Source organism: Muntiacus reevesi, unplaced genomic scaffold (assembly GCF_963930625.1).
Source record: "Muntiacus reevesi unplaced genomic scaffold, mMunRee1.1 SCAFFOLD_57, whole genome shotgun sequence".
Taxonomy (NCBI): Eukaryota; Metazoa; Chordata; class Mammalia; order Artiodactyla; family Cervidae; genus Muntiacus; species Muntiacus reevesi.
This window is the reverse complement of record NW_027078029.1, coordinates 404,361-420,273: the sequence shown is the minus strand read 5'-3', so window position 1 is coordinate 420,273 and position 15,913 is coordinate 404,361.

Here is a 15,913-nt window from a genome sequence, read left to right as displayed (position 1 = left end):
CTTTCACTGCAAAAACCATCTGGCACGAGTCCTGTAATATAGTTCAAAAAACAGACAGATGGTAATAAACATTTCTACAGAGTATCTTTGGTAATTCAACACGTCAAATAATAAAACACCTAGTTGAATCCTGAATCTTTTAGTTTTATCATCTCTACATACAAAATTCATTGACTATATATTTATGTTGAAGTTGGATAAAACATATTACAGTTTACAAATAACTATATAGTTATAAACTTATATACACTTTCAGATATAAAAATAAGTTATTTTGTCAAGTTACTTACATTTTCAGTTAAAGGAAGGCTATCTGTTCTTTTAGTGAGATTCTGAAGTTGAGCATAATACCAGTCTTTTTCCTTTTCTTCTTTGTCAAGGTCAGCAAGAAGCAATGATCTGTTTTTCAAAAAAAAGTTAAGTTTACACAATGCTAATATGGAGCACATAACAGCAACTCTCATAAGCTATAACTGTAATGTTTTCTATTTAAAGTAATATAATAAATAAGTGAGAATTTTACTAATTTTAGATTTCTGAAGGTGGGACTTAGATTACAGTCATTAAAATTTGAATATTAAAAGTTTTAAACTTTTTCAGCTAAATAAGATGGCAACCATTCTTACTAGAATATTTACATTTCAACCAAATGCTTTCTTCACATGTAGAGTCTACGAATTTGATGTTGGTATACAGTTAAAAGTATAGATTTAATAAAACTCAAATATAAGAATAAAAAGTATAATAAAGGAGCAAAGAAAAGCAGTAATTATGCAAAAAATAAATTTAGAGTATAGGGAACTATTGCACGTAGCTTTCAGCTTCTTATTAGTCAAAATAAGAAATATATTATCACTGTGTGGTAACAGGAGGTTGTTCTGAGGGAGAGAGACATTTTCTTAGGCTTGGAATCTGAAGATGAACTTGTTACATAATTTCTGACAACCCAATCGATGATGTCCTCAATAACAACCTATATCAATATTCTATATCAATACTCCGTATCTGATCAATATAAACATAAATGCAAAATAAAGGGTTAAGAGGAAAAAATCAGTAGGTACAAGAAGTATATATGATCTATGTCCTTTTTTGTGACTCCTTCCCTAAGCGACCACTATTATTCTCTTATATTTATTTCCAGAGACATTCTATAAAAATGAAAGAATATATGTGTACATATGTACATGTACATTTTAAAACATAAATAATAGCATATTATTATCTGTGCTGTCTTATAACTTTTTACCACTTAAAAGTCTATCTTGGAGATCATTCTTGTACCAGAATATAAAAAGGTCCTATGTGGTTTTTTGCTAGCTGCAAAGATATTTATGAATCCATAAAAGAATAAATAATAACTGGTTCTATGTTAGAGGGCATTTAGGGTCTTTCTAATCTTTTGCTATTATAAACAGTGCTTCATTGAATATACTTATATATAACTTCATTGTACAAATATGCAAGCATGTGTAGATGACAAATTCCTAGGATATGTAAACTTTTAACTTACTGTCCTTACTAGATATTGTACCAATTTATGCTTCTGCCACCTTTGACAATATAAATGCTTCATCAAACCTTTTAGATTCTTTTACATTTCTAGGGTTTAAAAAATGGTATATCATTATGGACTTCCTTGTTTTCAGCCACACTGCACAGCTTGTGGGATCTTAGTTTCCAGACCATGGATGGAACCCCAGCTCATGGCATTAGAAGTGCGGAGTCCTAACCACTGGACCAAAAGGGAATTCCCTATCACTATGGGTTTGTTTGTTGTTTTTTTTTTTTCACTATGGTTTTAATTTGATTTCTTTTAGTATAGGTAAGTGTAAGCATTTTTCCAAGTTTAAAACCCATTTTTATTTCCTTTTCTGTGACTTTTTCTTATTTATAGGACCTCTTCTGTATTAAGAATGATAGTACTCTGTCAGTTATAAATACATTTTCTCAGTGAATCACTTGAATATGAGGATATTTTTTATTACAGCTTCTGGGCTTCACTCTTACCGAGTCATTCCCCACTCTGACTCTGTTATTAATACTTTAAAATTCTATTTGATTGTATTTTCTTGATGAATAAGTATGCATGTATGTGGAAGGTTCTACTCTTGCTAAACTTTCCATTCTTTACTGAGAAGCAACTTAAAAAATAAGAATAAGCCTTCACTTTTTGCTGCGGCAACCTCAGTAGTGGGGGAATTCATGGGAAGAAGCCAGCTCCTGGTTACGATGTGCCAACCTGGGGCAGAGGTGCTGACCAATGAGAAGCTGCCCTCTCCCTTCCATTTTTGACAACAGGAGCAGGAGAAAGCAGTGCAGAAATCCTGAACCCCTTCCACAGGCTGGGTATTACCACTAGCAAAAACATGAGATCTGATCCTATTTTTTTAATGATCCCTGGTGAGCACCTGCAGGACCCACCAGGACCAAGGCAAGGGAACAAGGGACAGAGGGAGATGCTATTTCTTCTGATTAATCTTCAATAAATTGGCCTATTTAATCAAGATCTGGTGCTAAAAGTGCTCAAATGAATAAGCTAATTTTAGTGATGGTAGTGGAGTGAGAAAAACGTTAAGGAGAATAGGGCCAAGTTGTTGCTATCAAGTTTTAAGACTGAACTCTGGCAAAATACTCTTGGGAAGCCAAAGTCAAGAGCCAACATGGTAACAAGTGGCTAACTGATAGGAACTGATCTTATAACTCAAATCACTGTATTTAAGGCTCAAAACTGAAACAAGGCACAGACTCAGAAGCTGGTGGGTCTTTGTTGTTTAGCATATTGAAGGCGTATTTAGTGACTGTCAACAGTCTTCTTTAAAATGTAAATGTTAGCTAGGAAGTTAGACATAAACAAGGGGAGGCCTGGCTGAAAGGGATGCAAACTGATCTCTGACCTCCATCCCAGACACACCCATGAGAGCTCACAGATGCTACAAAATAACCACAGAGACTTTTCAACACATGGGCCCTGGGCACACAGTGGACAGAAAACCACCATAGGGACTTCTCCAAGTAACTTTAGGCAGTTAGGGGACCATTAAGGGCTCATGAATATTCTACATCTAATTATAAGATGGCATTAGGCGAAGACACATGGGAAGGCATAAACAACACAGCCTGCTGTTATATAACTTGAAACTGTCAATCGGCCTTGAATGTTTGACCATTTGCATTCCTCTCATTGATTGGTGGCGGGTACAAGCCCTACTCTGCACCAGGCATGGCCAAAAGGAGGAGACTGGACACATAAAAGAGGACCAAGAGGGATCCACAGGGAAGATGAGGAGGGCTCCTTTGGGAGTATCTTACTAATAAAAGGTCTGTCCGCTTGAGCTGAACTGAGCTGTAACTTGCCTGATGTTCTATACCTTTTGGTCCATTGCTCCAAATTTTTGCTGCAATGAGACAAGAACCAAGGAAGATAAATAAACTGATCTGACATAAATTTCAAGTCTTCTTAGTCCTCTAGCTAACTCAGGATCATCTAGAAGAACATGGCACATGTATCAGGCATTTAAATATTTGTTAAAAAGTATTACTGGCTAATGTGACAATAACTATTTGGGTGTATCAGACAAGAGTACTAAGGAGTTTTTTAAAAATATCTAATTTCATCCTCACAACATCTTTTAACTGGAAAACTGAGGTTCAAAAAGGTCATGGAGCTTCCCTGGCTGCAGAGCGGTTAAGAATCCTCCTGCCAGTGCAGGGACTCAGGTCTGACCCCTGGTCCTGGAAGATCCCACATGCCCAGAGGGTAACTAAGCCCACGCATCACAACCACTGAAGCCTGTGCTCCCTAGAGCCCGTGTGGCAGAACAAGACCCCATTCTCTGCAACTAGAGAAAGCACCTGTGCAGCAAGGAATACCCAACACAGTCAAAAACAAAAATAAATTAAGAAAAAAAAAAGGGTATGCATCTGGGCTTGAGTTCTGGCTTGAGTGTTTTCTAACACTTACGTCACTTAAACTTACTGTATCTATAGGTAATACAGAGAACAAGGAAAAAAAGATACAGAGATAGTTCTCTGACTTAAGGGATGTCTAGAAAGAAAGAACAGAAAAACAGAGGGGGTAAAATCATCAAAGAAATAACAGAATTTTCAAAAGTTGAAGAAAATAAATTTCCAGATCAAAAGGGCACAGTGAGTAGTATCCAGTATGATGAATCAAGAAAACACATATCAAGGTACTCTAAAAACTTCAGAAAAATGACTTCCTGCAAAGGAACGTGAATTAAGACTGATATGCAATTTCTCATCAGTGACACTGATTATAAAGAAGGAAAATGAGTTTGAGCCTAGACCTAGCCAAACTATCATTCAAGTACAAGAGCAAAACACAGATTTTGTCCCATAAACAAGGGCTAAATCTACCTTCAAACAACGGTGGGAGCCAGGAGGACACAGGGTATTGACAACTACATACACACACACTCTTTGTGAATAAAATTAGGCCTTTATCACATAAAGCAAAGTAAGTTCTTAGGAAAACTGGCATGCTCACATGCCTCTTGACAGAGTTCAAAGGGGACAAAGCGATGGAAGAATGTACACTCCAATTAGCTTCTGGTTTTTCAGGACACTGTTTCCTAGACTCTCAGAAAGAGTCCTGGTTCAAGATATGAAACAGAGATTCACTGAAACTCAAGAGATTAAAGAAAGCTTAACACTATTTCTGGCCCATGATTATTGTTATTTTTAGAGATGTACACATCTAAAACCAGAGAGAAAGTAGTAAAAGGTCTTTTGCCTCTCAATGAGATATGCTGGGTATTTTCCATATGTTAATATCCATTGTTCATAACTCCACAAGGTAGAACCATATTCCTATTTTACAGAAGGAAATGACACAAAAATTTAAAGACTTGACCAAGATCCCAGAGAATTTATACATTTGGACATTTATGCAAATTAACATTTATACATTTGAGTATTTCTTGAAAGTCTAATAGAACTTTTAGGAATATCAATATAATATGGTATTAATCATGCAAAAGGAATTTATAATCTCATAGGACGTACAAAAATACTTGACCAAGTGCTTGGTAACTATATATTCTGATACTTGTAGTGTGATGATTTTAACTTCAAGAAGAAAAGAATTAACACACTAGCTCTTAGAAAGGAGAACTGATTCTCTATCAGGCAACATTTTTTTAAGAAACCAAAACTGATAAATTGCTTCATTTGTGACTCCTTGAAATAGGTCTTTAATAATGGAAACCAGTCACCTTATACTGAATCTGGTAGTCATTTAATTCATTTGAAAAGATAACCAAAAAGTCAATCAAAACGCATTACATATTTTAGCCACTGTGATTATGCATACTATTCGTACATTATTCACTGTACAGAGCATCTGAGCACTGGAGTCCCAAGAAGCTGCCTCCTTCACGTTTTCAGGTGTAAGGTAAGGACGCCCAGTAATTCATCACTCTGAGACAATGAATGGAAAATGCTCTCTAAGTGCTGCTTGTGATCCTCCAACACACGCTTCATAACTCCTATTCTGTATTGCCACAAAACGACAAAATCTAGCAAAAATTGGAGCATAAAAGTTTACTACTTAATGAAGAAATGTTACCTCTCTTTTTCAAGTTCTTCTAAATAACCGGTATTTTCTCTGCTTCCATTTACAAACCCTCTTCATGGAAATGAACCCATAGGAACGGGACTGCACTCTCCTGAGTGACTAGATACAGATCCTTCTCGGCTTCCGTAAGAATGGAGGGACATTTTTGGACCGTAGTTTCACTCCAGGGAAATTACTGCTATCTAAGTTAAGTTCTAAATAAAATACAGACAAGTTTTTAATAAAACAACTGCTTTAAGTGATCTAAAATATTGCTAATGTATTATATTATCTTTTAATAATGAAACCTTAGGTTCACATTTAGCCCTCAAATTTTAAACCATTTTATAATTGAAATACATTATATATATATATCACATAAAGTATGCAGGAGTACTAAATTATTGCAGTTATTGAGCAGCAGATCTATACAGGGACAGAAGAAATCCTTATCTCAAATGCTGATGACCAGAAAAGTTCACTGACTACTGGTTCTAAAACAGAAACGTCCTGAAAAAAAAAAAAAAAAAAAAAAAACACCAGGTCAAAGCACTTATAAAAGGGTACATTTGTGGTGGTGACCATCTTGCAATATACACAAATATTGGGTCATTAAAAAATAAAAAGTGTTCACCTTTTGGTTTAGAGGCCTGCAACTATAGATTTCTATCAGAGAAAGCCACAAATGTATATGAGTGAATGAACAATTATTTATGAACAGAATAGCTAAACTTTCCCTCCAAGATAGCTTGAGTCAGTCTGGTGGGGAAAAAGTATGTTAAAGAAAAATTAGACAGAATGTGCTTTCTTAGATTCCTACTAAGTAATAATATATTTGGGGATCCAAAAGTAATTTCTCTGCCCATCTTCAATTACAATTAAAACTTACTGATTTGACATTTGAATTTTTAAGTGATAAAACAAGAAAGACATTCTTTTAAAATTCTATTTAAAATGGCTTAAAATCAGTGTTGTGTGTATATAAGTGCAAAGATAAAGCACTTCTATTCTGAATGGAACAAAGAAGGGCACTGACTCCTTCAAATGAAGCAATGGGTCCAGTCTATAGCATAAAGCTTAATAAAGGCCTACTTAATGACTGGCAAAAGAGCAATGCGTTTTAGAAAGAGCTGAAAATTGTCAAGAAAGGTATCTAAAATAGTTTATTTAAAGGCAGTTAAATGTTATAACTGAAAAAATGACAAGCAAATAGACTTTTTACGTATTTGTACTTTAAAAATTACATCCTAATGCATGAGGCTAAGAAAATCCAACACCAACATTCTAATCAAGAGAAGCTGTATTTGGACACACACACCTAAAGCTGACAACTGGAGCTTAAAAAAATTACTTTAAAACACTTTTTAAAAATTTACCTTTAAGACGCTCTAATAAATCAATCTGTCCAGAAGAAGCCATAACTTCATCTTCAATACTTCCTTGTAGTTGTTTAAGTACTTCCTGTAAAAAAGAACACAGTATCTCAATATGATGAAATTCTAAATGACTTTTTGAAGATATGATTTTAACTTTCTTGGCATTTAGGTCTGCTGGGGGAAAAAAGTTATTTCAGATCTATCTGAAAACATATAAAATGCAAAGTACTTTACATATATTACCTATTACTAATTATAAATAATAAATTACAGCCCAACAACAACAGTGATACTTTGTGGTGATGGTGATTACAAATAGTCTCCATACAGTATACACGGAATAGTTAAGATATTTGTAACTTCTGAAATAACATAACAAGGTGGATTACTCTCATTTTTCAGACAGACCAACTGAGACTCAAAAGATTTGCTGAAGACAGAAAAACTAAGCTTGTACCAACATGGCCATGAAAGACAGCAAATTAACACATTTAACACCCCAATAAATACCAAGCAGTTATATACTAAATTTATATACATTCTACTACATTGATTTATACTCAGCAGTTAAGTGACTGTATGCTGTCTCCTGACTTTTGGTCCATTGCTTCCTTTCCCATCTAAAGCCTTCTCTCAACAAATTTTTGTCAGAGGAGGTCAAAAACTTTCACTTTCTACTAGTTTTTCTGTATATTCCTTAACAATAATTTATACATATTTTTACATTTTACATATTCTGAGGCATCCCACTCTAGTTCACAGCAAAATCTTTGCTGGCCAAGTAGGATTCCAAATGCAAAACAATGTATTTGAACAGTTACAATCCTATAGCTATGGGCAGTGTTCCTCTATGTGAAAAAGGATCCATAAATAGATTGAAAAGAAAATCTGTCAAAAAGAGTAAATATAGTAAAGACTATGTCAGTGGTTTACCTTGATAGTGACATTAGAAGCATTAAGAAAAGAATTCCTATGTTAACAATAAGAAATAGCCTGTGACCTTAATGATCTGACCTTCAAATAAAGACCATGTTGGAAGTTAAAAGGCTTAGATAAGTAGATGTGGGAACGTGGAGGTGACTGTTATTTATAGTCAGAAATTGTGTCAGTGTATCACAACTGTGGGATAGGAAATAAATTTGCACAGGGATGTCTTTCTTGAATGAATGTAGATTACTATAAACATCAGGACACAATTCTCTTCCACAAAGTTTGAGAATTACCACTGAAAACTACCTGCAGTTTTCAGGATCCTGGGTCTCCTTCCATCCACTGCAGCTTGTAATTCAAAGATCTTTTAATCTTATCCTATTTCTTACAATTCTCAGGCTCACAATTCAACAGCTACCTTTCTCAAGGAACTATCAGTGGTATGCATTCTAGGCTTAATATCTCTTATTAGCCATCTCTTCTCTATTTTTATGTCATTATCCTGACTATTGACCCCACCAAAACTACTAAAATAATCTCCTAAATGGTCCTACCTTGCATAGAACTAACAGATTAATAAGACTTTTAAAGCACAGCTCTGATCAGGTCTTTCTTTATAGATGATCCTTCTCTACAGCCTATCATCAAGGTGTTAACAGTGAGTATTCTATAGAAGTTGGGATTACAAGCAATTTTTGTTTTTGGTTTCCTCATTTTAAAACAACAGATATTATCAAAACAAATACTGTTTTCAGAAAAAGTACAAGCATTTAAGAATTCAAAAGCAACAATTAAAAGAAATCCCTGTATATGTCATAGGACATATACTTAATTTTTGAAAATTATATGTCATAGTATATATGTCATAGGACATATACTTAATTTTTGAAAATTAATGGCACATTATTGGTTTTTAAAAAACATATTAAAAAGAAGGAAAAATTAAAATAACACCAACAACAGAAATGAAAAGGCGATGTACAACAATAAAGGATTAAATAAATTTATGGCATTAGCCGAACAACGGCATATTATACATCTGTGAAAATACTATAAAATACTTAATGACATGAAATGATAGCTATATTAAATTAAAAAGCATGCTGCAAAATATGATCCCATTGAATGCATGCTTGCATAAAATGCAGAGAGAAAAATATACACATTATCAAAGGTTACCAACATTAAAAAAATGTTTTTAAATGGGTGAGCTTGATCTCTTTCTGTCTGTATTTCCTAAATTTTAAAGATAGTGACTATACATAACTTGTAAGTTTTAAGTTTCTGTGCATATGGCTAGAAGTCTATTGATAAAAGCAATAACCATAAAGTAAATAAAATTATGGAAATTTATAAAGTTTAGAAAATTAAAATTTCAAAGCATCTATCTTGGAAAAGCTACTTATTCCAATGTGTTCTCTTAAATTATTCTTGTAAATTCTGAGTTATGAATCTCAAAAATACGCAGTTCATTTATAGATCCAGTTACTTTGTCTCAAGATGACACCACCCAGCATGACTACATTACTATTTTCTTGTGAACAGTTTGTGTCTATTCCATAATAAAAATTAAGCTCATTTCTTTTCTGTTTTACTGAGACAGAACATACATGTGAAAAGCACGCCAATCTTAAATTTCTTATATAATCCAAGTATCCATGTAATTGCCACCCAGGGAAGACACAAAACATTTCCAGTATCACAGAAGGTTCCCTTTTGCCCCTTATCAATCAGTATTCATTCTCCAGAAGTAATCAGTACTCTGATTTTTGTTATCAGTTAGTTGGCCTCCTTGTGAATTGCATATAAATGAAATTATACAGTATACAGCCTTTTGTGTCTCGTGGTTTTTGCTCATCAAAATCTCTATGACACTCATCCATGCTGTTGTATGTATCAGTTATTTAATACTGTGTAGTTGTCCACTGTATGAATAGATCTCCACTGATACATCCCTTATCCTTTTGATGGGCATTTGGGTTGTTGCCAGTTTGGAGGCTATTGTGAAGAATGCTACTATGTACGTTCTTGCACTTATCTCCAGGTGGACACACGTACTCACTTCTCTTGAATATATATCTGGAGGTTTAAACCCTGAGTCACAGTGATTAAAAGAAACTGCTGAGTGGTTTTTCAAAGTGTTTGTGCCCTTTTATACTCCTACCAGCAAGGTTTAAGTTTGAGTCTTCTTAATTATAGGTTCCAATTCTCTGTTGAGATTTTCTGACTCTTTATCCACTTAATCCATCATTTTTATCAAAACATTTAAAATAATTATGTTAAAATCCTTGACTGTTACTTGCTTACAACATGTGGATCATCTTGGGATTTGCTTCTATTAACTATTTGTTCTGTTGGTTATCAGTCATTTTCCTATTTCTTTGTATTTCTTGTAACTTTTAACCGTATGCCAGTCATTATACATACAAGAGCAGGAAAGACTTGAAATTAGAGTTTCCCTTACAGAGTTTGCCCTTTCCACCATTGGGGTCTGATTTCCTTCAACCAATAACTGAAAATGGGTTGCAGATGCAGTTTAAGTGAAATTCATATGAGATTCCCTAATAGCTCAGTTGGTGAAGAATCTGCCTGCAATGTGGGAGACCTGGGTTCGATCCCTGGGTTGGGAAGATCCCCTGGAGAAGGGAAAGGTTACCCACTCCAGTATTCTGGCCTGGAGAATTCCATGGACTGGATAGTCCATGGGGTTGCAAAGGGTTGGACATGACTGAACGACTTTCGCTTTCACATCTGATTTGGTTTGCTGAGTTCTCTGAATGTATCTCTTCTCTTACACTGAGGCTGAGACCTGCTTTAGCAGGACACTGCCTCTTAGTGATCTGCTTCCTAGTCCTCCCGGGCATCTTCCCCCCAACAAGACTCAGCTAACACCCCATGCATTTGGAGAGAATGTGAGACACTAGTCATACACTTGGAGCCCTGCTAACTGTCAATGCTTTGCACATGTCCACGTCTTTGCCCAACGGTTTCCTTCCTCCAGTGGAGTCTCAATGCCTGTGTCAATGATTAATTATCGGTGTGTTACAGAATCAGTAAATACCCCTGGGGAAGAAAATTACTGGTGATCTCAGCTCATCTAGAAAGGACTCTTTCCTCTTAGGAATTTTAGTTAGTATAGTTCTTGATGATTTCACAGTTCTCCAATGTCTTTAAAAGAATGGTTTTTGTTTTTATCCAGTGTTTTCTAATTGCTGCGGTAGGGCTGATCAATTGCTTGGGGTTGCATACTGAATACAGCCTAAAAAGAAGTCCTTAATTTCAAAGAGGTTTTTAAAAGATGCAGCACAACTACAAAGCAATTCCAAACAAAATATTTCAAAAAATGTTTTGAGAAATGACAGTTTTTAAAATAAATATGTAATTTTAAAGGAGAGAATATTCATTTGTATTTATAAATTCTGGAAGTTTGGTTTTAAAAAATTAATCATATAATCAAACATTATTTTTAAAAAGTTAAGATTTTAGAAACATGAGAGAATTAATTATTACAGACAAATATACTGTGGTCATATAAGTGAATAGAAAATATGAATGAGTAACTGTGTCATTTCAAGGGAGTTTTCAACTTGATCCACTTCTGTTTTCCTCACTATGTCACAGTTACTGATATTTTTTATTACTAGATAAAAGTATACTTGGTAATTAAATCTTCAAAATAAATTATGAACTGTGCCAATTTGAATTTTTACTTCTCATTTTTTTCTTACACTCTGAAAATACAAGATACTCTCCATATACATGGTTTTATAGTTAAAACAATTTATAAATACTTCATTTTGCTAAAATACAAGAGATATAAATGGTTGGTTAATATTTTACCTAGATATATTTTTCTACACCATGCCATCTTTCAATTTAAATGCTTCATACTTCACCATATTTTGGAGAAGAAAATGGCAACCAATCCAGTCCTCCTGCCTGAAGAATTCCGTGGACAGAGGAGCGGGACAGGTGCAGTCCATGGAGTCACAGAGAGTCGGATATGACCGTGCAACTAACTTAATTTTTCACCATATTTATCATGCTGCGATGCTCAGCATTTTAAAGTAAATCACATTGACTTCCTGCCCTGGAGTAAGAAGTATACTATATAATTTCCCTTAAGTTTAGCTATAATTGCTGCATTCTTATTCTAAATCCCACAAAATCTGCAGTTTATTTTAATCACAGAAGCATCAAGTATATCCATAAATGTAGAGAATAATGTAATGAACTCCTATGTATCCTCATGTTAGTTCAAACATTATCAACTCATGGGCTTCTTTCATCTATGCTTATAACCACTTCGTCCATTCCCCCTCAACCCAAATTTATTTGAAAAACAAATCTCAGTCATCATACTGTTTCTTCTCTAAAAAAATTCTACATGTATATTTAAAAAGGGATTCTTCCTAAACACAACCACAATGCCATCATTAGAACTACAAAATAAACATTTTCTTAATATTCTCAAATACAGTCAATGCTCACATTTCCTTAACTGCTGTACACATATTTCCCTGACTGTCACACACACACAGAATATTTTTATACTATCAATGACATGTAATCAATAACAAAGCAGTATTCTCTTTTGCCACTAGATGGCACTACTGTATAAATTTCAGAAATCCTGAAATAATGTAGTTGAAAGAGACACACCTTGCCATCCACAGGGTGGACACATTACACAGGAACGATCAGCAAACATAATACAAGATCATATGATGTATTACAAAGTCTAAAAAGTTATTTTTTTGAAAAATAACCATTGTTTCGGATTAACTTTAATCCAATGTAGTAAGTTCCAATGTTTCCAAGTGTCTTCATTCACACATCAGTATTTTAAGACAAAATAAACAGAGCATGGTTTCCTGTTAGTACTATAAAGCTGCTGCTGCTTCTTTTTTTTCAAAAAGCTTCTTGAAAGGAGATACATAAATAACTTCAGTATAAGGGCATAATTGCTATGATACCATACACTAAATCCTGAAGAAATATGTGGATGGCTTTGCAAGGATGTCTGTAAAAACACTCACTGAGCAGTAATCAATTCATGGTTGAATTCAGACATATCTTAAATACTAATATTCATGATGTATATTCATGACCTCATTCCTAAGAGGCCAACCTGGTATTCCATTGCAGAAACTTAAGGATCTGCCTTATAGTGTTACTCTGAGAGACATTCCACATTTCAGCATTTCCATCCATGGAGATAGATCTAAAGGTATGTTAAAATGTTTCACCAAAATGAAGTTTCAATTTGCTCAAGTAGTTTATAAAAATAAAAAACTTGAAAAAGGGACTCAGAATTCTGCACAAGAGACATTCAGATAGGTGTGCTAGGAAGAATTCTCTACAAAATATACTTCTGAAGCAGATAAACCATTAGTCTTGCTGGGGAATTTAAATTTTGTATCTTTAAACTTTTAAAACGACGTGTCATGAACAATAATTTTAGATACATTATGCTGATCAGTGTTAAAATATCAAGCTACGCTTTTTTAACCTAGTAGGTAATTGATTCACAGCTGTTTTCATGGTTTGCAGTGAGAAAAAAAAATGCTTCTTTATAGTCTATAGAAAAAAATATTTCTTTATGAAGGATCTGAGATCGGTATCTTGGAGATCTGTCATTGCTACTGCCACAGAAATAGGCAACACAGTAGAAAAGATTTATGCATAGAAGAGAAAGAGAGAGAGAAAAAGAAAGAAAGGTTCAAATGAGTAAAAGGCTAAACTGCTTTGATAGTGAATAAAAAGGCAAAAGAGGAGCAGCTCAATAGTTCAGTAATACACAGAAGCTTGAAGAATAAGAGAGACCTCAAAATGCATGGAAAAAGAAATAGAAGAGAATAATAAATGAATAAGGAATAAGAGTAGTAAGCAGACAGGAAGAAGAGGGTCAGAAACCCAGATGGTAAAATGGCCAAGGCGCAGAAAAAACACGTAGCAAGAAGGATTTTTTTAAAAGAGAAGGAGGTAACAGTTTTGTTGATGACCTCCAGTTCTATTAAATTCAGTGAGAGGAAAATCTGCCTAACTGGAAATTAAAACAGTTAAAGTTTTGACTGCAATTATTTTGAAATAAGAACATATTTTCCCAGTGAACACTGAATATTTTATAACTTTTCATGGAGGTTATCACAGCTTTGCAATGCTATACAGCAAACCAATTTCAGGGCTTGAGTGTCGTGGACATCTTCTGTTAGTGCAATGACTACTTTTTCAAATAAAGCAATTTAATTCCAGAAGGGCACCCGACAGTCTGTAGCTCAGCTTATGGCAAAACCAGAAATAGAATCAGGTACTAATCTTCACTTCGGGACTCTTCTCATTAGGTCACCCCAAATTTCTTGACGATCTATCACTGCAGCACTTAAGTGATGACAAGATCTGAGGGGGTTGGGGATGATGACTATGCTTTGTTTTAATCCTTAAGATAAATTTGGCAGCTGTGAGGCTAGTTTCTGTGAATTACATAGAATGCTCAGCCTCACTATAGTGATGGTAAAGTTGGTCTCTCATTTTTAAGCTTAAAAATAACTAAGGACTAACTACTTAGTCACTGTGGTTTTATAATCATTTTCTTTATATGATTTGCTGGATGAGTTAAAAACATCTGGACTGAAAATATCAATGTTAACTTTTGCAAGGAAGAGTTTACAGATTACTGCTTAACTTAAAAAATACACTTCTAAGTAAGTGAAGTGTCTAACCCAAAGTTTACAGGAAGAAACATGGAATAAAAATGGATAAACTACAATTTAAAGTCACAGTCTTGATACCTTCATATTAGATGCCTCAGTTTCCAGTTTTGTAAGATGATTGAAATTATCTTCTAGCTCTTGTCAAAGATTTGAGTTCTCCATCTTCAGGGCCTCAACTTGCTTTAACAACTGACCATAGGAAGCTGCAGCCATCCTTGGCTACCCCTGGACCTATAAGGTTAAAAAGGATTTTGAAATTCACTACTGAAAAAATAGAGTGGCTGCTTGTTACAAAGAAAGGGATAAAGAAATAAAACCTCAGAGACATTTAACAAGAACTGTGTTAATGTAGCAGTTTCAGTACCAAAACAACACTGTGTGAGTGGCAGGGCCTTTCTGAGAAGCCGAAATACCGGGGTTTAATGAAAGACAAATAAGAGTTAACATAGAAGAGAATGTCAGTAGTGTTTGAAAAACACCTGCCTTTTCACAGGTGGGTAAGATTTCTATCAAGTTAGAATTTTTCTGAGGTTTCAGAGATATTTTAAATGGTCTTACAGACAAGATTTGGGAAATGCAGTTATTGATAAGAAATATATTGGTCATATTAATTTATTTCTGGATTTTGCCCAACAGTCACATAATTTTATAGCCCAAATAGATTAATGAGATTAGGTATTGCAGTCTACCACTTTTCATTTGATAAAAGGCTAGTCTTAAACATTATCCATGGGGAAATATGAAGTTCCAAAAAGGCCTCATTAAAAAGGCGGTCATTAAACAAAACAGACACAAGGGAGAGGATTGGATTGAGACTTCAACTCTTTTGGAAAGAAAGATGATAAAAACTGCTAATATAAATTATATTACATTTATCCAAAAGGATGAATACAATAGGCCATGTTATGGCATACGTATCACAGGACCCACTGTGCTCACATTGAGGCTGAAAGACACTTGAAGAAAACAGATGATTTTAGGAGTAGAGACTGTCAAAGAGAAGCGAAGCACAGCCTTGCTATTAATTACATTACCATGAAAGAAAAGGGGAGAAAAGAAAGATACAGATGATAGTCAGGTAATAAGAGGTCCTTGGCCTGAAGAATTAGAGAATGTTAGAAATTATGTTCAGACTACCGAAGTTCCAAAGACCCAGATCCTCTTTGTAGTTTAATTTCTATGGAATAAAATTCTACCTATCTCTTAAGAGTTAAAAAGTATAACAGAGTCTGTACTCAAGCAATACTTAATAGATCTGGACATAAAAAAAATGTTTCTGCAGTAAAAATCCACTATACGAAATAAGACAGACAAAT